This window comes from Trachypithecus francoisi, unplaced genomic scaffold (assembly GCF_009764315.1).
Source record: "Trachypithecus francoisi isolate TF-2019V2 unplaced genomic scaffold, Tfra_2.0 Lachesis_group21, whole genome shotgun sequence".
Classification (NCBI taxonomy): Eukaryota; Metazoa; Chordata; class Mammalia; order Primates; family Cercopithecidae; genus Trachypithecus; species Trachypithecus francoisi.
In genome coordinates, this window is record NW_022681467.1 from 17,530,894 (window position 1) to 17,554,419 (window position 23,526).

Below are 23,526 nucleotides of genomic sequence, written 5' to 3' on the forward strand. Positions count from 1 at the left end.
AAGATTTTGCAGGTGTCCCAACACTTTTTATTGAGTAATTAATCTTTTTCCTACCAATGTGAAACACCAACTTTATCATATACTAAATTACCATACACGTGTATGTAAAACAAGGTTCTTTAATATTTTACTCATTGATGTATCCCTGTATCAATACCATTGCTCAATCATCATTGACTTAAAATATTCTTTAATATCTAAGATGGCAAGTGCCCCTCATAAATATTTCCTGTAATTCTGAGAGTATTAATAGGTTCATTCTTCCAGATGCAGTTTGGAATTATTTTGTCAAGTTCCCTATTTTTACAGAAATTGTACTGAATGTACACTTCAATTGAACAAATCTTATATTTTGTATTACCATACTGAATCTGGCTTTCCAAGAACAAAGAATCTCTCTCTACTAATATGAAACTCATTTATGAATTTGTACAATTATGAAACTGAATTGTACAAAACTCCTACAATTCAGTTTTGTAGCTTTCCTTACTTAGTTCCTACTATACATTTCTAGGAAAGTCATTCCTAACATTTGTATGGTTGTACTGTTATTTTAGGTGTGATCTCTTTTTAATAATATTGTCTAATATTTATGCTTGATAATTAAATCATCAATTTTTCTTTATTTAGTTTGTGGCTAACAGCAATTTTAATCAACAATCATAGTACTTCTAATAGCTTTTTAGGTGAGTCTAAACATACTCTGTTAATTTCATTCATATCTTCATTCATTCATTTTTTTAAAAATCAAGCACTTGTTACATATATCTCAAGATATCAGAGCAAGATTAATATTATACTTAAAAATATGGATCCCCTCCAAGGAACATAAAATCCAGTCGAGTATATAAAATATACATATATTATTGTACAAGACAGAAATTGGGAGGTCTTTAAAATGGTACAGTTAATATGATGAGAGATAATAGAAGGACGTAATACAGAAGGATGGAGAGCTTAAGGAAGTCTTCACGTGAGTGGTGGCATTTATTCTAAGGACAGAATGTTATGATGTGAAGAGATTAAACGGATAATATTCTAGGAAGACAGAAAAAAAGTACAATCAAAGGCAAAAGAAGAAAACCCCAGATAAATTTGGGCTAAAGCACAGGGTATACTAAAGAAGGAATAGGGTAAACAAATACATGGATTGCTCTGAATGCAAGATTAATTTTGTTCTTAGGTAGAAAATGGGGAGCTACGGGACAAACAGCTATGTTCTGGGAAACTGAATCTGAGGACAAGATGCAAATACTGGGCAATTTGTGGGTGAAAAGGACTGAGGCAGAAGGAATATGGTAATTTTAAAACATGGCCCCCAAATTCTTTGACACTTCTCCAATCGAGAGGTAGGAGTCTGTATTCCCACTCCTTGAAGTTAGGCTTTGTGGCTGCTTGACTAATAATCCAGCAGAAGTGACACTAGACCAGTTCCCATGTCCAGACCTTAAGAAAATGACAACTTTTGCTCGTATCTCTTGGAACATCGACTCTTGCAACTCAGCCACCAAGCTATGAGGAAGACCAAGCAGTCCATTGAGAGGCCACATGGTGATGACGGAAGCCCCTAGTTTTTAGCTCCCAGCCAACTGCTGGCATCAACTTGCCAGGCATGTAGGTGAATCACTTCACAAGTGGATCCTCTGGCATGTAGTCAAAATATCCCCAGCTGATGTCATAAGGGGCAGAGATGAGCTTTCTCCGCTAAACCCTGCCCTAACTGCAGATTTGTGATTGTTACTGTTTTAAGCACTTAGTTCTGGGGTGGTTTGTTGCACAGCAATAGCAACTGGGACAGAGACCAATTTAGAGGCTCTCATAATAGTGCATATCAATGAGAAAAATGACTTAAAAGCAGCTGTGAGAATGGGGGAAATGGGTTAAGATGCCAGAATATTCTGAAGGTGCAATTAATAAATGGGAAAATTGCAGCCTAAAATTAAAATTATAATTTAGCCTCTTAGTTATTTCTCTGAATAAGAATTAACTAGATAGAAATAGTTATTTACTAATATTTTGGATAGGAAAGGGATTTTCTGGTACAAAGTAGTAAATGTGACAAAACTGGAAATACTCTAAAGATAAGCTTTGGGGATTTAACGTAGACCAATCACTCTCAAACTGTGTGCTCAAGACAAGTTCGGGGTTCCAAAAGATCAAAATTATTTCCATTATGATACTAATAAATTATTTTCCTTTTATTACTCTCACTCTCTGAGTTTTCCAGAGCCTTCATCATGTTCAATATCTCAATAAACTACAGAAGCAAATAAGGGAATTCGCATATCTTTTATTAAGCAAGACTTTAAGAGATTTGCAAAAATATTAAACGGTGCCACTCTTCTTACCAAACATATATTGTTTGGAAAAATACAGTATTTCTTCATTTAAAAAATTCTTACTTACATTAACATGTAATGGGTTTATTATTTTTATCTCAAATAAGTATTTCTAAATGTCCCCATTTTACGTTTTAATATAGCAAATAGTTACAATATAAGCTGCATGTTAAAAAGCTGTTTAGAACTCTGAACAATTCTTAAGAGTATAGAAGGGTCTTAGACCGAAAGGTTTGAGAAACACTGCATACTAAGCACAGAGTATATGCCAATGTGTTAATATGTACAATGGCAGAGTAGACATGAAGAAGAACAAAGGTAGTAGGAGTGAGTATATGTGGTTCCTACAAGTCCTAGACTTAATTATCATCATCGCCTTCATAGCCTATGTGGAAGTGACAGCCATGCAGCTATTTTACGCAAATTTTTTTGGTGTTCATAATAATCTTGCTGAATAGCACCTTTAAACCCCAGAGAATATGGCAGGAGAGATTATATCATCTGTCTCAGGTTACAAAGTGCTGATATTAATAATATCTTATTTTTGCTCAAGCTATAGCCCCCCAAATACGCTCTGGCATTATTAAGAGGAAAAAGAAGGTATATTAAGTCAACGGAAATAAACTGTTAACATAAGTAGTTATTTACCTTTATTAAGCACTTTTCCCCTAAAGGACTAAAAACATTTCAGATATATCAGTATGCATAAAACCTCCATTAATAACCTTACAGGTATACAGTTGCTATTTCCATATTGTAGAAGAAGAAAATGTTATTAGTCAACACACAGTAAACTAAAAAGCAAAAACATTAAATCCCTAATTCTTCATCTCTGCCAAGCAATAATTTACATGTCATGCCAAAAGCAAAATGTATATCTCGAATCACCGTATTTGCTGCTTTTAAATGAGTATCAAATGCTTTCTCCTTCTGTCATAATCTAAGATGATTTTGTATAATTGTTTCCCTCTTTCCATCTTCACTGGATGCCTCTGTCACCTATATAGAACTATTAAGCCTGGGAAATGTTTTCTAATAAGACCATCAATGATTTACTATACATTTATGAAGCAAAATTAGTCACTGAACTTCAATTCTCAGTTACCACAATCTTTGCAGTGATCCAAAAGGATTAAAAACTCAATCAAAATGCTGATTTACAGCCAGGTGCAGTGGCTCATGCCTGTAATCCTAGCCATTGGGGAGGCTGAGGCAGGCAGATCACCTGAGGTCAGGAGTTCGAGACCAGCCTGGCAAACATGGTGAAACCCTGTCTCGACTAAAAATACAAAAATTAGCTGGGCATAGTGGCAGGCACCTATAATCCCAGCTACATGGGAGGCTGAGGCAGGAGAATCACTCGAACCTATGGAGCAGAGGTTGCAGTGAGCCAAGATCGTGCCACTTCACTCCAACCTGGGTGACAGAGCAAAACTCCATCTCAAAAAAAAAAAAAATGCTGATTTACAAAACTGGCAAATTGTTTTTACAATGAGGCACAAAGCTCTCCTCTAACTCTTAGACCAATCTGTAAGCAACACTAGGCAATATGTAGGAAATGTATATAGGCCATAATCATACTCATGTATAAGCCATGCTACTACTCAATGCAAGAAGATGATTCCACATAATGGGCAACTGAAAAATGAAAAAATGTCAGCTAATACCTGATAAAAAGAAATGATGAGATTTATGTGGCTGAATGAGGGTATACAACAGTAATGTCAGCTTCTGCAATGAACAAATCTGATAATATATAAAGAGTTAACATAATAGAAGTTTATTTCTCTCTCTTGCTCACATAATTTATGCTCTATCTTTCATTGTATAGAGTTTGTTACTGGGAAAGACTGCAAATATGACTATTAAAGATTTTCTGTTCAGGAACATATGGATTCCTGAACAGGAATAGTGAGGAGCCATCCATAATGCAATGATTTAGACTCAGGTTCACTTAATCCCGTCTCTCACCATCCCCTCAGGCCTCCTAGTCATCTGCATCCAATCACAGGAAAGAGGACGATAGAGCCTGGAGTTCAAAGCCTTGTCCCAGATTTGCCCTACTGACTGTTCACATTGTGTTGGTAAGAACAAGTCATGTAGCTCACCTACATACAACTGGAGGCTGCTTCACCAGTCTCTCTGGTTAGGCAGCTGCTTCACACAATACTTCTTTTCTATTGAGGGCTGAGCATAAGTTATGATGGCCAGCAGGCAACCTCTGTCCCTGGGGTGATGGTTCCACTGCCAGGCAAGCCTCTGACCAATTATCATGAAATATGAGGAAATGAGCCACCAGAAACTTCACCTCACAGGTGGGCAGCCTACCCACGTAAAAATCATGCTTGGGATGAGGAATCCCTCAATGGGCAACACACCGTAGCATTCTACGGAGGAAGCTGTGGCACTGCTGAGATGATGCAGATGGTCACACAGCTGCTGTGTGCACAGAAGTGGGAATCAGTGCACAGGAGGAAGAGACAATATGCTTAAGAACTCAAAACATAACGTGCAACAATATGTGAGTCTATCTGTTCTGGAAAAGCAATAAAACAGGCATATCAGCCTAGCCAGTAGGAATCAGAAAAAGAGTGATTATTCACAGGCAACAGTTTTGATTACATTATGCATATAAGAAACAGAATTATAAACACAATTCTCTATCAAAAACAAAAAATGGAGTTGCTCCATTACTAAACCCATATGGGATGTTTGATATTCTGATATATGTATTCTTCCATTAAACTATATTCCTTTCCATTAAACAAGTCAGCATATCTTCCTTGTGTTACACCTAAGTGGTTTCTTTTGATTTTTTTTTTTTAATTTTCCTGTTATGAGGTTCGAGGTTACAGTGAGCTACAGTCATGCCACTGCACTTCAGCCTGGGCAACAGAGCAAGACCCTGTCTCTAAAAAAGAACTAATAATAACAAGTAAAATTAAATTGTTCTGTTATTATTCCACGTAAGGAGGATGTCCATTAGAACAGAGGAGACTAGTCTGGCTCCCTACACTCATGGGAAGGCTGTTTCCATTAGTATTGCTTTTGTTCCCAGTAAATGACTCTGTTTCACCTACTGCACTGTTGGTGCTGGTCACCACAGGTGGCTCTGGACCTGCCACCATGGTGCTGTGTGCACCAGCGATGGGCAGAATTCCAAACCACTGCCTCTCTAAGCCACCTCTCCAGAGCCCCAGTCCCAGATGTGACAAACCTGAAGTCCCATGAGTGTGCCTACTTGCTGGCAGACATCAAGAAAAACACAAAAGTGGGCATTTCTGCTTGGGAAGTTAAGAGAAACAGCACTTTTATCCACTCAGCTTCACACAATGATGAATGCCCCCAAATTCAGGAAAAGGATTCCGATGCCAGGTAGCCCAAATGGGGATAAATGTCTACTGTACACACAATAAAATGTTAACTCAAACTGGCACATGGACCCCTGCTGCTTGTCAGGGGATATAGGCCATAACGAAAGGGAGGGGAGTTGGAAGATTATGGGGAAACAATCTTCTTTTCCACGCATTCACTAAGGACTACTGTCCATAAAAATCTCCCAGAATTTACAGGGCAAACCAGGCTTTGTCGTCTCCATTCAATGCCAGGACCCCAGGGCAAAGCCCCTAGGAATAGCTTTGTGGTGGTGGTACTACCAGTGGCATAGAGCAGTCCTAGTGATGACAATTGTCCCCAGCACTGTCAAAAAAAAAAAAAAAAAAAACTATCTGTGATGATGAGAATGTTCTATGTGCTGCCCTCTAGCCACATGTAGCTAATGAGCATGTGAATTGTGACTGGTGTAAATCATGAACTCAATTTTTAATTTTCTTAATTAATAACTAAATGTGGTTAAATTTAAATGACCACATGTGGCTACTAGCTTTCATACTGAAGAATACATCTAACCAATCTAGCATACAAGAAAAATGGACTGTTTAAACGTTTTTAGAAGAAAGTTCCTCCATTGCCCCTAGTAACCTAATCTAATATCTAATAAAATAAACATCTGAGTATTTCTTTCTTCTGATTGTTTAAAAACCTTCTGGCCCTGTCTTGCTCGAATCATGGATCCAATCTTAACATGATTCAGATACCTTCCCCATGTTCTAGAGCAACAATTTTCAATTTCTTTGATTATGAGAACCCATGTTTAGTGTCAAAATGAATTGTTAGCCATTTATAATAGTAGTATAAATGGTAGTAGTACAAAGTAGCTTTAATTTATGTTGATTAAGAAAATACATTATAATAAAAAGGCTCCCCTTAATTCAGTAAAATTTCATATTCATATACATTTCCTTATAGTAGGAGCAATAGAGTTTTAAAATAATCATATATATATATACACACACACACACATACATACATATATATGAGGCTATTTATTTAATACATGAGACATCCTTGGAATTAATTACCACATACTCCAGGACTCCTACAATACTCAACAGCCTCCTGCACTCTGTCACCCACACAGTTGAGAAGCCTTTTCAAGACTGGCTCCTAACTGTCTGGCTACCTTGCAGATATGTGAGTTTTTATTCCCAAGAGGGATTTTGGATTAATGTTGGATAAATGTGAAAAAGCAACTTTCCTAGTAGTTGAAAGTCAGATTTTTTCTATATATATCTGCTAGTGCAGATACATGATACAGATGATTTATGCTGCAGTTTAGTCCAATTATCATTCAAAGATGATCAAGGTTTAATAATTTGGATTTCCTAAAAGTGTATTTTCACAACTCAACATTTATATCACACTTATCAGCTCTTTTGCAGTCATCATTTTATCAAAAATTATCCTCGCTCTCTGTCTTTGATTAACTCATGTTTCTGTGTCATCTTTGAAGCCAAAATCTGAAGAAATAATCTGAGAAAAAAAAAGCAAACACTTATTTAACTATTATACAGTCAATTCACTGCAATTAATCACATACAGCAGGTTTTTGAACTCTAATTTTGAAGCAAATTCTCAGCAATCTCTCTGGTCTCTATAAGTTCACTCTGGTAGCACACTCGTATAGGGTTTATGTCCAAATGCTGAATGTATACGAGTCGTTCAGTTTATCTTAAATGGGCCAAACATTACAACTCCGCTTCAACTCCTCTATTTTCAATTTGGAAATTAATGTATGTTTGTTCTCCACACTAGATTTCCAGTGATCTAATATGGACCATAATCTTTGCTTTTTGCTATCTAGAGGTGGGTGTTTTATAAGTAACATGTGAGCAACTGCTCGGTGAGCTCGGTCAGAGGAGAACCAAGCCATTCCCAGGGCAGAGATGGCCAGGAGCTAGCTGGATAGGTAATTAAAAGCTGGAGGTGAATGGCCACTCTTGTGAGGTTGCAGAAGAATGAGGAAAGACACCATCAGCATCACAAATTTGTTATTATAATTAAATCAGGACGAACTGTTTCTACAGACTAACTTCTCCGCCCAGAAATGATCTAAGAGCTGAAATCTTACAGTCTGAGAGCAAACTGGAGGATAACATGAAAGGATAATGGCATGAGGTCAGATTTGACCCCTGTGACCTTAAAACACCCCCTAAATCTCTGAGGCAGTCCTGTGGTTTGGGGTGACAGCCCCATGGGACCCACCACTCATGCTTAGCGGTTTCCCAGTCTCCACAGGCACTCCCCTGAATGCATGGCTCTCATCAGAACCAAGTCCCCAACTACACCTTTCAGAACAGAAGAGCCAGTCTATATTTCAGAATAAAGAGTATGAGACAAAAACCAAAAAAAAAAAAAAGGCCAGGTACTGTGGCTCACGCCTGTAATCCCAGCACTTTGGGAGGCCAGGGTAGGCAAATCACTTGAGATCAGGAGTTCGAGATCAGCCTGGCCAACATGGTGAAATCCCATCTCTACTAGAAATACAAAAATTAGCTGGGCATGGTGGCAGGCACCTATAGTCTCACCTACTCGGGAGGCTAAGGCAGGAGAATCCCTTGAACCCAAGAGGCAGAGGTTGCAGTGGGCCGAGATCACACCACTGCATTCCAGACTGGGTGACAGAGCGAGACTCTGCCTCAGAAAAGAAAAAAAAGAAAGCCAAAGTGGCTCCTAGGCTAGTATGAATTCACTCCATAAAATGTGGAAACCTCTTCCAGGCTCTGTATGGATTACAAAAAGATACCATACACCCAAGAATGCCCCCAACCTTATTACAGCTGACAAAGTATCAAGCAAATCACAATCCACACTCTGAAAAAGAAATCTCACACTACAAAATGAAAGATATCACATTTTTTACTGGCCACAGACCATTTTACACTTCCAAACTCTCTGGGTTTCCTAGAAAGATGTCACCCACTGAAAAAGACAGGAACACATTTCATCAAGATGAGCTGAAATAAATTTATTGCAATAAAAAATGGATCTGCTGAGAAGCATTCACTTATTATACATCACATACATTGACTGCTGTAGACATCAACTATCATCTCAAAATAGTCATTCTTTTAAAAGACTGGCAAACGTAAATATTGAATTTAGAAAGACGAATCTGAGGTTTTAATTCAATTCGCAATGGCACGTGTTAGTGGCATAAAAAAATTGCTTCTCAATTAAATCATCTGGGTTGTAATTTATTCAAGATAAAAATTTTTTTAAGTCACAAATTAAAAAGCACATACACCTACCTTTTTAAGGGAGATCACATTTCAGGATTCTGTATCAGAGAGAAACCGTCTTTTCCTGTGAAGAAAAAATAGAAGAAAAACTATCTACTAGTAACAACAAATAGCAAATGTGAATTTTTAAGACCAGCCTATAATCTTATCATGTTGTATTTCATTTGTAATATTAAACAAATGGAAATATTTAAATTAGACTTGAAATATTTCTTCATTTCTATCTACATAAAACATTTTACAGATTTTAATTCCAATGATTTGCTTTTTAAAGAACAAAATGGATAAAATAAAATGGAAAATGGATAAAAATAAATGAAAACTGCTCAAAACTAGAATTAAAGTATTTACTTCACATCTATCCCAATGACATATTTTCAAACATTTTGTTTAATTCCATAAAGTAAGTGTATAAACAAAGAAGGAAATACATAAAACTGCACTCTTATTTCTGCTTTTCCAGTGGCAAAATTAGGTCAAAAGGTTGTGGTGGCCTGTGCAGGTAACAGAGTAACAGAACTATAAGCTGCTACCTCTTTCTATTGATTTTTTATTGTCCAAGCCAATAAACTATATTTATGAGCTCGATTTTCCTTAGCTAAGACTTTTAGATTACAAAAAAACTACATAAAAATGCAAATAAAAACAGGATACCTCTGATTTTATTTTACATGTATTACTTTCAATAAACAATTGACACAGAAACCTACTAGTCACTAATAAATACTAAATATGACTTTTCAAAATCACTTGTTAATATAAATTATTTTCGCTTTACACATTCAAGCCAAAATAAGAAAGTAAATGGTTTAGTTTAATATGTCAATCATCCACTGCTATAAACTGTTTTCAGTCAAATCTAATTAAAATGACCAATAGGATAAAGTTCACAAGAATGTAATTCTGACTCTGACCATGATGTACGTTTGGTTCCATCTGTAATTTAACTTCCAAAGGGGATAATGATATATAGATTCAGAAACAATGACCAGGATTCTGACCCAAAAGAGCTCCAAAGATTTGAAATGACTGCCAATGCATAAATTCAAGGAGACCACAGTCCAGAGGAGTCCCTCTCCCCAAATGAGAACTCCTCCATTAGCTTGTGTTTGCTTCACTTCAGAATAAAAGTCCCTTTTAAACTTTAAATAAGAAATTTTCACAACATCCTACGGAAAGGATCGTGAACCGTGCAACCACCTCCATGTCTGCAAAGAGCCAAGGTGAGTCCCACTCTTCTTGGCCAAGCTTAGCTAGCTGCAGAACCTCTTTCCTTCAAAGCAACGCCAATGCCCCAGGTGGACTCCCCAGTGTAAGCCAGCATCTGGGGCCTTTCCTCTCTTGCTCTTCACCACTTCATATGTCAGCCAGCATTACTTTGGTCCCCTTCACTGCCAATACAGTATAGTGATGGTAACAGCTGCCTTTTCTATTTTCTGAAACTACAGTTGCAGGTAAGCTCTGCTAACAAAAGAAAGCCAAGATAGCTAAGAAAGCCACGATGGATCAATGACCAATATGGACACACGGGTCACTGCACGTACGCTAAGCCAAATCATAATCTATGACCTAGTAACAACTGGGGTGGGACCATTTACAGATCTTCAGTTCATAGCTGACCAACCAGAAATAATATATCTATTTTTGCTTCAAATATGGATTTGTTTCAAAACAATCCAGTTGGGGTCACTGAGGGGGAGGAGTAATGGATGAAATAAAACTGGCCATGAGTTTGTTATAGTGTAATGATGGATATATGAAGGTTCACTTTGATATTCACTGTACTTTTATGTATATTCAAAGTGTTCCATAATAAAAAGTTTTTAAAATGTTCATTCGATGGAAATTATTTGTGAAAATACACAGAGAAATGCACAGATCATAAATATCACAACCTTTCTGTTTTTCAAATACTCTCTTACAAAAAACAAAAAGAAATACTTTAGGCAAAAATTTTAAAAATCAAATATCACACTAGGAAAAATGAAAAGCTTATGGGTATGGTTTAAAAAAATCATAAAAATGGCTTTGAATATTTATTTCAATATTCCAAAGCCAAATAACACATATATATTTAGCTGCAATAAATCTTCTGTTTCTTTTTTTATTTTAGGTATCCTGCTTTGAATTAAGTAACATCAACATAGGAACACTGGTTATCTCACGCTTGTCAGAAATTGTAGGTAGTTAAATACACCTTTGATTAATGTAATTGGGGAAATGAATAACATATCATTAGTATCAATGTGATGTTTCATCAACAAAAGTCTTTCTAATTCCAAGATCCAAGAGGGAACAATTTTTTTTTAAATCCTTTATTTGTGGCAAAGATTTGGGGCCACACATATAAATTATCAGATTTGCTACCTGCTTATCCTAGCTGAGTGATCTGTCACTGCGAAACAGCCAAAAGATGGGCACTTTATGGATTATACCACTCAATTTGACTAAAATTTGAAAGAGCAAAAAGGGGCCATATGACGCTAAAGCTGAGCTTTCACAACAAGCAGGGAAAGTCACACACAAGTAAAACCATCCTCACAGCCTAGGAATTTGACTTCCTGACCCCGCTAGACACCACTACTGGAAACCTGACCCTAGACATAAAATAAAAAGCAGGATTTATGTCATGGTTTGGGGGAAGACCATGTGTAAAGCTGTACCAAGCCCACATCAAAGATAAACCAGGTGCAAGAAGAACCTCACATTCCCTCTGAACAGAAAACACACCGAGACCCAACACTGAATCCTAACATGAGATGTGATGATTAAAAACAAGAAAATAAAAAACATAGTTCATGGTCTTCTATTTTCTTTTGCAAGTTTTCCTGGCCTAAAACAATCTGTTTCCTTTCCAATAAAGAAACAATGCCAAACTCTGAAAAGGAAATTTGTCTGACTTAATGGGTAAGCATATAAAAGCTGGAAAGGGGAGTATTATGGGAAAACCAGAACAACTCAGCCTCAGGAGGCAGGTTTCCAAATTTATCGGTAAAAGGATTGAGGGTCAGAGGAGGGAGGGTAGGGGTAATAATTATGAACGAGTTACATGATGGAGGTCAGCTAAACAAATTCAGTTGTTTTCAATTTGAAAATCACAGTTTTAGCCATTTACTACATGAGCTAAGAGAAACATCCATTAGCTCACATCCATACTCAGATATTTTACATTCATGCAGCCACAATATGAGGACTAGTTTTATTAAATTTGCAATGGTATATCCTAAGGCCTTATGTATTTAATAAATATGTGTCAAATAAGTGAATGAATGAAGTAGCATCTAATACTTACCAAATCATGAAATCTAAAACTAAGCTAGTAGATATGACAAAAACAAAATTCCCAGGTACGGTGGCTCTAGCTATTTGTTTAGCCAACATTTATAGTGTTAGGAGCCAATATACTACACTAAAATGATTTGCTTTCCCAGATACTAAGGCAGCTAGGGATAGCCACATGACACAGTTTTGACCAATGAGATACAGGAGAGAGAGCTCTGAGAAAGTTCATTCTCATGATGTAAACAAGTCCCAATCCCTCATTCCTGAAAATAGCTCCTGGGTGGTGCAAAGCCATCTCATACCTATGAAGACAAATGCTAAATGATAAGGAGTGGAGAGAAAGAAGGAACCTCGTTTCCTGATGGCACTGCTGAGATGCCACATCTACCCCAAATGCTTAGATTCCTAAGCCTGCATTTCTCTTAAACTTCTGTGAGTTTAGGCTGCTGTTTTCTATCACTCACAGCCAAAAATATTCTAATATACACCAGCAATAACTTATTTTCCCCCTTCTGTATCCTCAGAAGCTGCTCCTATTTTAACTAACTGCGATGCACTCTATAACTATTCAGTAACAGTTACATCACCACTGCAGTGAAAACCTCATCAACAGTTTCCACTTGTCAACATTGAGGATGTCTCACCCAACAGGCTCACCAGCAGGCTTCAGGGAGAATCAAAAAAACATCAGAAACAACAAGGCACATCACTCTCCCAAGCCACACTGTGCTTTTCTAAGGACCATTACATTCTGATATTAACAATGCAAAAGAGAATGATGACACAAAAGACAGCAATGCTATTCCAACGACCAAAGAAATGAAGATTCTTCTAAGTTAAGACAGTCTTAACCTGTGTCACAAAGAAAAGTAAATATTTAGGGGCATGGCTAGATTAAACATCAGAAATGGAACATCACTAAAAAACAGAAAACAAGAACATGAACATACCTCTTGAGGGCTGAAGAGCTGACCTGATTCAAATGCTGCTACTCTGCTTTATAGGGCCTCAGAAATGCACCTTCTGTGGAACTTAAAATTCTACAGTACCTTCTGTTATCTGTGGATCTCTCTTGATAAACATAAACTCCTAGACCTCAGGAAGCAAGCCTGTAACAAGTATTGACAAATGCTGAATGAATGAAGAAGCAAAACTATACAGAGATTACTTCTCCGAGGGACTTTATGAAAATCATGCAGTCCTCAAAAAGAAAAAAAAAAATCTGTAAGCATCACTTCTAGAAATATAATAATGAGTCGAATTAATTGTGTATTTAATGGTCAAATGTCTGTAGAAAGAAAAGCACAGAACTACAACTAAGAGGTAGCTATTACTGTATAAACCAGGTGAGGTGTTAGGCACTTTGCATCTGGTATTTCATGCAGTCTTCACCGCTCCCCAGTTAGGCACGAGTCTCTCCTCTTTCACATGAGGACAAGTTCAGAGGGAGCTTTGGAGCTCACCTGAGGTCACATTTCTAGCAACAGACTGGATATTCAAACCTAGGAAGGTCAGAACCTAGGAAGGTCAGCGCTCACGTTTCTGCTGTACAATTCTGCTTCTCACTTTTGTCCTTATGAAAATATTATTTATAAACTGCATACCTACATTAGCTGAGGAAACATTCAAAGGGACCTTCAGTCTGTGGCCAAAAACTAAGCAAGGTGAGGCTCCATCATAACCTCAAGCACAATTACTATGTGCCCATATCATAAACCAGATGTGGTTCCGCATGACCCAGATAGTGACTTTCTCTAGTTCATTTTACAGCTGTAAAGACTTATAAAGGCTCTACATACCTATGGCATGTTTTATTTTAAAAGTTACCGTGTACTTGCATGACCTAGAAATGATGAAAGGAAACCTATGAGTCAACAGCATTAGTTTCTCTCAGAAATCAGCCCTCTCCCATGTATGGCACAAACATTCCAGCTCTCCTGTCACATTTACAGACCATGCGGCACTAAGACCCTGAGGACCCTGGTCTCTGGGGAGGCTTACAAATAAAACCCACTGTGTCTATGAATACAACATATCGAATTGATTGAAGCAGTTTAAAATAATGAATTCATTTGAACCAAAAAGAGAAACAACTCTACCGTTGAAAGAAAAAAAAATCGAATGTATATTGCAATGCATATTGCAACTCCTAACACTTTGCATTGAATAAATACTACCTCTTTGAAGCTGATGAAAACCTCTGTGAAAATATTTATCCAGTAAACATCTCAGTGAAATAAACTGTGATGACTCCAAAGAAGCCGAATTTAACAACTTTATAAATTCTCATGGAGAAGAAACAGAATCACCACCCCCGAAACATTTGGTAATTATTTATACACAATATGCGCACAGTCTGTGATGAACGTGCAGAGATGCAAAAGTTACTGCAGTATATTAGCTGAAACATGAGCTTCTTTACTCTGCCATTTCAGGTTAACTTTTCCAGCGATTTTTTAGTAACACGGAGTATTCTGCAACTCCTCACTTCTACCACGGAAGCGATATAATACCCATTTGAAGAAAAAAAAAAAACACTAAAAATGTGTTAGAAGCCAAACTTATTTTGGGATAGTTATCGGGTGACAAAGCATGCTGCCATTTTTTTCCTCCCCCTTTCTATTAGTTAGTTATCTATTATTTTAAGATTTGCCACACACATTTATTTGAAAAAAATATGATTTAGTAAAAGGATGTTGAGTCTTTTCCCAAATAATGGCCCGATTCTCTTTGGAAAGATAAACAAATCCTTCTTTTTGTTTCAGTAATCTATCATTTCAATACTTTCCCATGACACAGACACAGGCACACACACACACACACAAATAATATTCTCAATTAAATAACACTATAACACACAGTTTTTCTCCTATACAGCTGTTTTTCAATGTGTTCAATGTTCACCAAAGGCCAATGATTTCAAAAAACAGGTTTCATAACAAAAGAAATGGGAAGAAGATACTTTCACAAAGACACTATCAGACCATAGTCCAAAAAGAACTCTGCATACAACTTCTTTGAAAATCTCTGCTCCAAAACTTCAAGCTTTCTAGTAAATTAGGACTCGTTTATGAATGCTTACCTTGCTTAAAGTATACCTTGAAAAGGAGGAAAAAAGCATCTCCCTTGCATTTAACCCCACCATCATACTGACACTGCCCATTTAGAAAATGAAATATTGAGGTCCACATTAACTGCTATAAGCAATTCCAGGGTTAGAACTAAAAACAGGATTAAGTGTGAAAATACTTCCTTATTCACCAGTTAATTTAATTTCTTTCTCCACATCTTAAAGTAATTCCTAACAACTGACAAAGGCTCCAAATATTATACAAATATCTAGTCTACAAATAAAGTTTTAGGAGTTATATTAAGCAGATGTCTGATGATATTGGACACAATCTGAGAACCACTTCCTACATACAAAGTCTAGCCATGAAAGGAGTTATTGGTTTTAAACAGAAAATTAAATGAGCTAATTAAATATAGATCAAAGGAAGTTCTACCATGAAAAGACCAATTTTTGTCACTCATGGAAAAAAATGTATCAATAAACAAAAAGCAGTCTGGTGTTTCTTGTTCTGGCCTGTCTTGGTTACCACCTATTATAATTAGATTAAAGGTAGTTTTGCCTTCTTCCCTTCTTCTTTGTGCTTTTAAGTTATTTTCCGATATTTTTTAAATAATCACATATTACTTTTATAAGTAACAAAGTTATTTTTAAAAATCTTAGACACTACTGAGATATACTCTCCTTTTAATTAGGATAAAGCACGTGTTAATATGTTTTTAAATATATTGATAATTAGTCAAAATTAAATTTATAACTTTAAAATAACTTCTTATCATATTGTCACCTATAAATTCTGGTACAAAATCACATTAAATCTTTTAAGGTTATTTTGTACTTTGAAATAAGCTAACTAATGAACTGATACATACATTTCATATTCATCTATTTCTGCTCCAAATATTAGGAAAAATTACCTGTTTTTTGTTTCAAACCATTCTCCTTTCTCTGTGCTATTTATTATTTGCCAACTCTTCAAGTATATTTTTATATTTTATGTTATATGACATCATGTCATTTCTTTCTCTGACAGTTATATTAGTACTATAAAATACATATTTATATTCTGTGTATATATGCAGAAGTATATATACATTCCTCAATAAAAGTACACATATATTTACATATATATACACATTTATGAATATACCTATATGATCTGTACTGTTTAGAGATTTCCAGCAGAAGTGCCTGTCAATCCAGTTTCAGGTTTTATATACCTAGGCCAACCTGACCAACTAGTTTGACAAAGCTAACAGTAGTTCTGAATTATATTTTTTTCCACTTAAGTGATCCATTGTTTAACCAAATCAGTAAAGAATTTTGCAGATTAGTAACCTCATTCCTCTTATTACACTGGTCACCCTTACCTTCCCCAGAGACCAATATCCTGCAATCACCATGACTTGATTCATTAAGCATTTATTTGGTACTTAGTATTTCTCATTACTGTGAAGGGAGAAGCTTACAGAGTGTGGCAGTTCATGAATTATAAATGTAGCTGAAGGTTTAACACTTATCTGTGCATCTTGCTATTAAGCCAGTAATCTCTAAATTCTTCTAATGATGAGAATGGGAATTAATGTTTCAATTTTCTGCTAACGTTTCAATGCCAAAGGTGATGTGATGAGGTCCTTGTATATGTCCATAGGACTTGCTACACATGGCCAAGCCAGTCCAAAGGTCACCTCCAGAGTCTATGTATGAGAAGAACTGCACTGCAGCAATCTCTTCAAAGAAAATTCAACAGTTCCCTTTCCTTCTCTCTCTAACACCTCATAAGAAACGCAAAAAAAAAAAAAAAGCCATAATAAATTGAGTCTATCTGCAATGACAGAGGCTGATATACTATTCCCTGTCTGGATGCCTGCTTCAGTGAAGAAACCATAGCATATGTATCAGGTTGGCTGGCTGATGCCACCTGCAAGGCAACAGAGTCCCAGTAGAAGTAGAAGCAGGCTGTGCCCTCAGGGTCTGATGGTGTTAAGATGAGAGTTTTTCTGTGGACCATGTGAATACTATGGAAGGTTGTCAAGTTTGAATGATCCTGAAAAGCCTCCATCTGAGTGGGTTGTCTGGATAAGGACACAGAGACACTCCAGTGATCTTCCACTGGAATATGAGCTGATATTGCAGTGCTCAAAGTAAATTAATGGCATGATGCCAATGGACCTGCAAGGGCCCTCCAAAAAAATCCACCAGGGTGTGTATGAGAAAGAACTGTCCGTGAAAACAAATAGCACCTGCTAAGTGCAATAGCCTTGGCCCCTTTTATGTCCCCCGTGCTAACTCTGGAGGAGCCAGACATTGGTAGGAGATGAAGAGAGGAGAGTTAAACTAGGAATTCCTTTTCTTCCATACTGCTAATCACTAAGCCTGGGCTCAAGCCTAAGAATGGAAAAAGGGGAGAAGCTATAAATTGGATGGGAAAATGGAAGTTTTTTTTTATACTACATTTTTCTAATATTTGAAAATTAGGTTGTTCCAATACAGTAAAATGACTGAAAAGCTATAGGATGTGCCAAAAAATATCATCCAAAGTACAGGAGAGGAGAGAATAAAGCTATTTTCTGTTTATGTCTTACTAAGTGTGGCCCATTCAACAAACCAATTATACTAAGTATATAGCCTATGTATAGTATAAAATAAGTCTTGTGACTTTTTTTCCATAAAGTTAAGTCTGAAAGAAAACTGAGAAGATGAATTCCGAGGGGCGGAGCAAGATGGCCGAATAGGAACAGCTCCAGTCTCCAACTCCCAGCGCGAGTGACACAGAAGACCGGTGATTTCTGCATTTTCAACTGAGGTACTGGGGTCATCTCTCTAGGGAGTGCCGGACAATCGGTGCCGGTCAGCTGCTGCAGCCTGACCAGCGAGAGCTGAAGCAGGGCGAGGCATCGCCTCACCTGGAAGCGCAAGGGGGAAGGAAATCCCTTTTCCTAGCCAGGGGAACTGAGACACACGACACCTGGAAAATCGGGTAACTCCCACCCCAATACTGCGCTTTAAGGAAACAGGCACACCAGGAGAATATATCCCACACCTGGCCGGGAGGGTCCCACGCCCACGGAGCCTCCCTCACTGCTAACACAGCAGTCTGCGGCAATCTATCCACAAGGCAGCAGCGAGGCTGGGGGAGGGGCGCCCGCCATTGCTGAGGCTTAAGTAGGTAAACAAAGCCGCTGGGAAGCTCGAACTGGGTGGAGCTCACAGCAGCTCAAGGAAACCTGCCTGTCTCTGTAGACTCCACCTCTGGGGACAGCCCACAGCTGAGGTCCAATACGGGAAGCAGCGGGGGCTGGTGCAGAGGCGAACGACTCTGACAGCTTTGGGGAGAGCCGTGGATCTCCCAACGCAGAGGTTGAGATCCGAGAACGGACAGACTGCCTGCTCAGGTGGGTCCCTGACCCCTAAGTAGCCTAGCTGGGAGACATCCCCCACTAGGGGCAGTCTGACACCCCACACCTCACAGGGTGGAGTCATCCCTGAGAGGAAACTTCCAAAGGAAGAATCAGACAGGTACACTCGCTGTTCAGCAATATTCTATCTTCAGCAACCTCTGCTGCTGATACCCAGGCAAACAGGGTCTGGAGTGGACCTCAAGCAATCTCCAATAGACCAACAGACAGTCCTTCTGACTGTCAGACGGAAAACTATCAAACAGGAAGGACACCTATACCAAAACCCCATCAGTACGTCACCGTCATCAAAGACCAGAGACAGATAAAACCACAAAGATGGGGAAGAAGCAGGGCAGAAAAGCTGGAAATTCAAAAAATAAGAGCGCATCTCCCCCTGCAAAGGAGCGCAGCCCATCGCCAGCAACGGATCAAAGCTGGTCAGAGAATGACTTTGACGAGATGAGAGAAGAAGGCTTCAGCCCATCAAACTTCTCAGAGCTAAAGGAGGAATTACGTACCTAGCGCAAAGAAACTAAAAATCTTGAAAAAAGAGTGGAAGAATTGACAGCTAGACTAATTGATGCAGAGAAGATCATAAACGAAATGACAGAGATGAAAACCATGACACGAGAAATACGTGACAAATGCACAAGCTTCAGTAACCGACTCGATCAACTGGAAGAAAGAGTATCAGCGATTGAGGATCAAATGAATGAAATGAAGCGAGAAGAGAAACCAAAAGAAAAAAGAAGAAAAAGAAATGAACAAAGCCTGCAAGAAGTATGGGATTATGTAAAAAGACCAAATCTACGTCTGATTGGGGTGCCTGAAAGTGAGGGGGAAAATGGAACCAAGTTGGAAAACACTCTTCAGGATATCATCCAGGAGAACTTCCCCAACCTAGTAGGGCAGGCCAACATTCAAATTCAGGAAATACAGAGAACGCCACAAAGATACTCCTCCAGAAGAGCAACTCCAAGACACATAATTGCCAGATTCACCAAAGTTGAAATGAAGGAAAAAATCTTAAGGGCAGCCAGAGAGAAAGGTCGGGTTACCCACAAAGGGAAGCCCATCAGACTAACAGCAGATCTCTCGGCAGAAACTCTACAAGCCAGAAGAGAGTGGGGGCCAATATTCAACGTTCTTAAAGAAAAGAATTTTCAACCCAGAATTTCATATCCAGCCAAACTAAGTTTCATCAGTGAAGGAGAAATAAAATCCTTTACAGATAAGCAAATGCTTAGAGATTTTGTCACCACCAGGCCTGCCTTACAAGAGACCCTGAAGGAAGCCCTAAACATGGAAAGGAACACCGGTACCAGCCATTGCAAAAACATGCCAAAATGTAAAGACCATCGAGGCTAGGAAGAAACTGCATCAACTAATGAGCAAAATAACCAGTTAATATCATAATGACAGGATCAAGTTCACACATAACAATATTAACCTTAAATGTAAATGGACTAAATGCTCCAATAAAAGACACAGACTGGCAAACTGGATAAAGAGTCAAGACCCATCAGTCTGCTGTATTCAGGAGACCCATCTCACATGCAGAGACATACATAGGCTCAAAATAAAGGGATGGAGGAAGATCTACCAAGCAAATGGAGAACAAAAAAAGCAGGGGTTGCAATCCTAGTCTCTGATAAAACAGACTTTAAACCATCAAAGATCAAAAGAGACAAAGAAGGCCATTACATAATGCTAAAGGGATCAATTCAACAGGAAGAGCTAACTCTCCTAAATATATATGCACCCAATACAGGAGCACCCAGATTCATAAAGCAAGTCCTTAGAGACCTACAAAGAGACTTAGACTCCCATACAATAATAATGGGAGATTTCAACACTCCACTGTCAACATTAGACAGATCAACGAGACAGAAAGTTAACAAGGATATCCAGGAATTGAACTCATCTCTGCACCAAGTGGACCTAATAGACATCTATAGAACTCTCCACCCCAAATCAACAGAATATACATTCTTCTCAGCACCACATCGCACTTATTCCAAAATTGACCACATAATGGAAGTAAAGCACTCCTCAGCAAATGTACAAGAACAGAAATTATAACAAACTGTCTCTCAGACCACAGTGCAATCAAACTAGAACTCAGGACTAAGAAACTCAATCAAAACCACTCAACTACATGGAAACTGAACAACCTGCTCCTGAATGACTACTGGGTACATAACAAAATGAAAGCAGAAATAAAGATGTTCTTTGAAACCAATGAGAACAAAGATACAACATACCAGAATCTCTGGGACACATTTAAAGCAGTGTGTAGAGGGAAATTTATAGCACTAAATGCCCACAAGAGAAAGCAGGAAAGATCTAAAATTGACACTTAACATCACAATTAAAAGAACTAGAGAGGCAAGAGCAAACACATTCAAAAGCTAGCAGAAGGCAAGAAATAACTAAGATCAGAGCAGAACTGAAGGAGATAGAGTCACAAAAAACCCTCCAAAAAATCAATGAATCCAGGAGTTGGTTTTTTGAAAAGATCAACAAAATTGACAGACCGCTAGCAAGACTAATAAAGAAGAAAAGAGAGAGGAATCAAATAGACGCAATAAAAAATGATAAAGGGGATATCACCACCGACCCCACAGAAATACAAACAACCATCAGAGAATACTATAATGCCTCTACGCAAATCAACTAGAAAATCTAGAAGAAATGGATAATTTCCTGGACACTTACACTCTCCCAAGACTGAACCAGGAAGAAGTTGAATCCCTGAATAGACCAATAGCAGGCTCTGAAATTGAGGCAACAATTAATAGCCTACCCACGAAAAAAAGTCCAGGACCAGATGGATTCACAGCTGAATTCTACCAGAGGTACAAGGAGGAGCTGGTACCATTCCTTCTGAAACTATTCCAATCAATAGAAAAAGAGGGAATCCTCCCTAACTCATTTTATGAGGCCAACATCATCCTGATACCAAAGCCTGGCAGAGACACAACAAAAAAAGAGAATTTTAGACCAATATCCCTGATGAACATCGATGCAAAAATCTCAATAAAATACTGGCAAACCGGATTCAGCAGCACATCAAAAAGCTTATCCACCATGATCAAGTGGGCTTCATCCCTGGGATGCAAGGCTGGTTCAACATTCGCAAATCAATAAACGTAATCCAGCATATAAACAGAACCAAAGACAAGAACCACATGATTATCTCAATAGATGCAGAAAAGGCTTTTGACAAAATTCAACAGCCCTTCATGCTAAAAACGCTCAATAAATTCGGTATTGATGGAACGTACCTCAAAATAATAAGAGCTATTTACGACAAACCCACAGCTAATATCATACTGAATGGGCAAAAACTGGAAAAATTCCCTTTGAAAACTGGCACAAGACAGGGATGCCCTCTCTCACCACTCCTATTCAACATAGTGTTGGAAGTTCTGGCTAGGGCAATCAGGCAAGAGAAAGAAATCAAGGGTATCCAGTTAGGAAAAGAAGAAGTCAAATTGTCCCTGTTTGCAGATGACATGATTGTATATTTAGAAAACCCCATCGTCTCAGCCCAAAATCTCCTTAAGCTGATAAGCAACTTCAGCAAAGTCTCAGGATACAAAATTAATGTGCAAAAATCACAAGCATTCTTATACACCAGTAACAGACAAGCAGAGAGCCAAATCAGGAATGAACTTCCATTCACAATTGCTTCAAAGAGAATAAAATACCTAGGAATCCAGCTTACAAGGGATGTAAAGGACCTCTTCAAGGAGAACTACAAACCACTGCTCAGTGAAATAAAAGAGGACACAAACAAATGGAAGAACATACCATGCTCATGGATAGGAAGAATCAATATCGTGAAAATGGCCATACTGCCCAAGGTTATTTATAGATTCAATGCCATCCCCATCAAGCTACCAATGACTTTCTTCACAGAATTGGAAAAAACTGCTTTAAAGTTCATATGGAACCAAAAAAGAGCCCGCATTGCCAAGACAATCCTAGGTCAAAAGGACAAAGCTGGAGGCATCACGCTACCTGACTTCAAACTATACTACAAGGCTACAGTAACCAAAACAGCATGGTACTGGTACCACAACAGAGAAATAGACCAATGGAACAGAACAGAGTCCTCAGAAATAATACCACACATCTACAGCCATCTGATCTTTGACAAACCTGACAAAAACAAGAAATGGGGAAAGGATTCCCTATTTAATAAATGGTGCTGGGAAAATTGGCTAGCCATAAGTAGAAAGCTGAAACTGGATCCTTTCCTTACCCCTTATACGAAAATTAATTCAAGATGGATTAGAGACTTAAATGTTAGACCTAATACCATAAAAACCCTAGAAGAAAATCTAGGTAGTACCATTCAGGACATAGGCATGGGCAAGGACTTCATGTCTAAAACACCAAAAGCAATGGCAGCAAAAGCCAAAATTGACAAATGGGATCTAATTAAACTAAAGAGCTTTTGCACAGCAAAAGAAACTACCATCAGAGTGAACAGGCAACCTACAGAATGGGAGAAAATTTTTGCAACCTACTCATCTGACAAAGGGCTAATATCCAGAATCTACAAAGAACTCAAACAAATATACAAGAAAAAAACAAACAACCCCATCAAAAAGTGGGCAAAGGATATGAACAGACATTTCTCAAAAGAAGACATCATACAGCCAACAGACACATGAAAAAATGCTCGTCATCACTCGCCATCAGAGAAATGCAAATCAAAACCACAATGAGATACCATCTCACACCAGTTAGAATGGCAATCATTAAGAAGTCAGGAAACAATA

General features: G+C 38.0%; 1 protein-coding gene across 10 annotated transcripts in view; it reads right to left on the reverse strand.

Moving 5' to 3' along the window:
- Nucleotides 1-23,526, reverse strand: part of PLCB4 (phospholipase C beta 4) — a 419,870-nt gene that overhangs the window by 376,652 nt on the left and 19,692 nt on the right. For 5 of the 10 annotated variants that reach the window (XM_033185625.1, XM_033185634.1, XM_033185626.1 and 2 more), the window contains exon 2: nucleotides 8,990-9,044. The exons of the other annotated variants lie outside the window; for them this stretch is intronic. The gene's annotated coding sequence lies outside the window, so the exon portion shown is untranslated. The remainder of the gene's footprint in view (nucleotides 1-8,989; nucleotides 9,045-23,526) is intronic. 10 annotated transcript variants of the gene reach the window in all.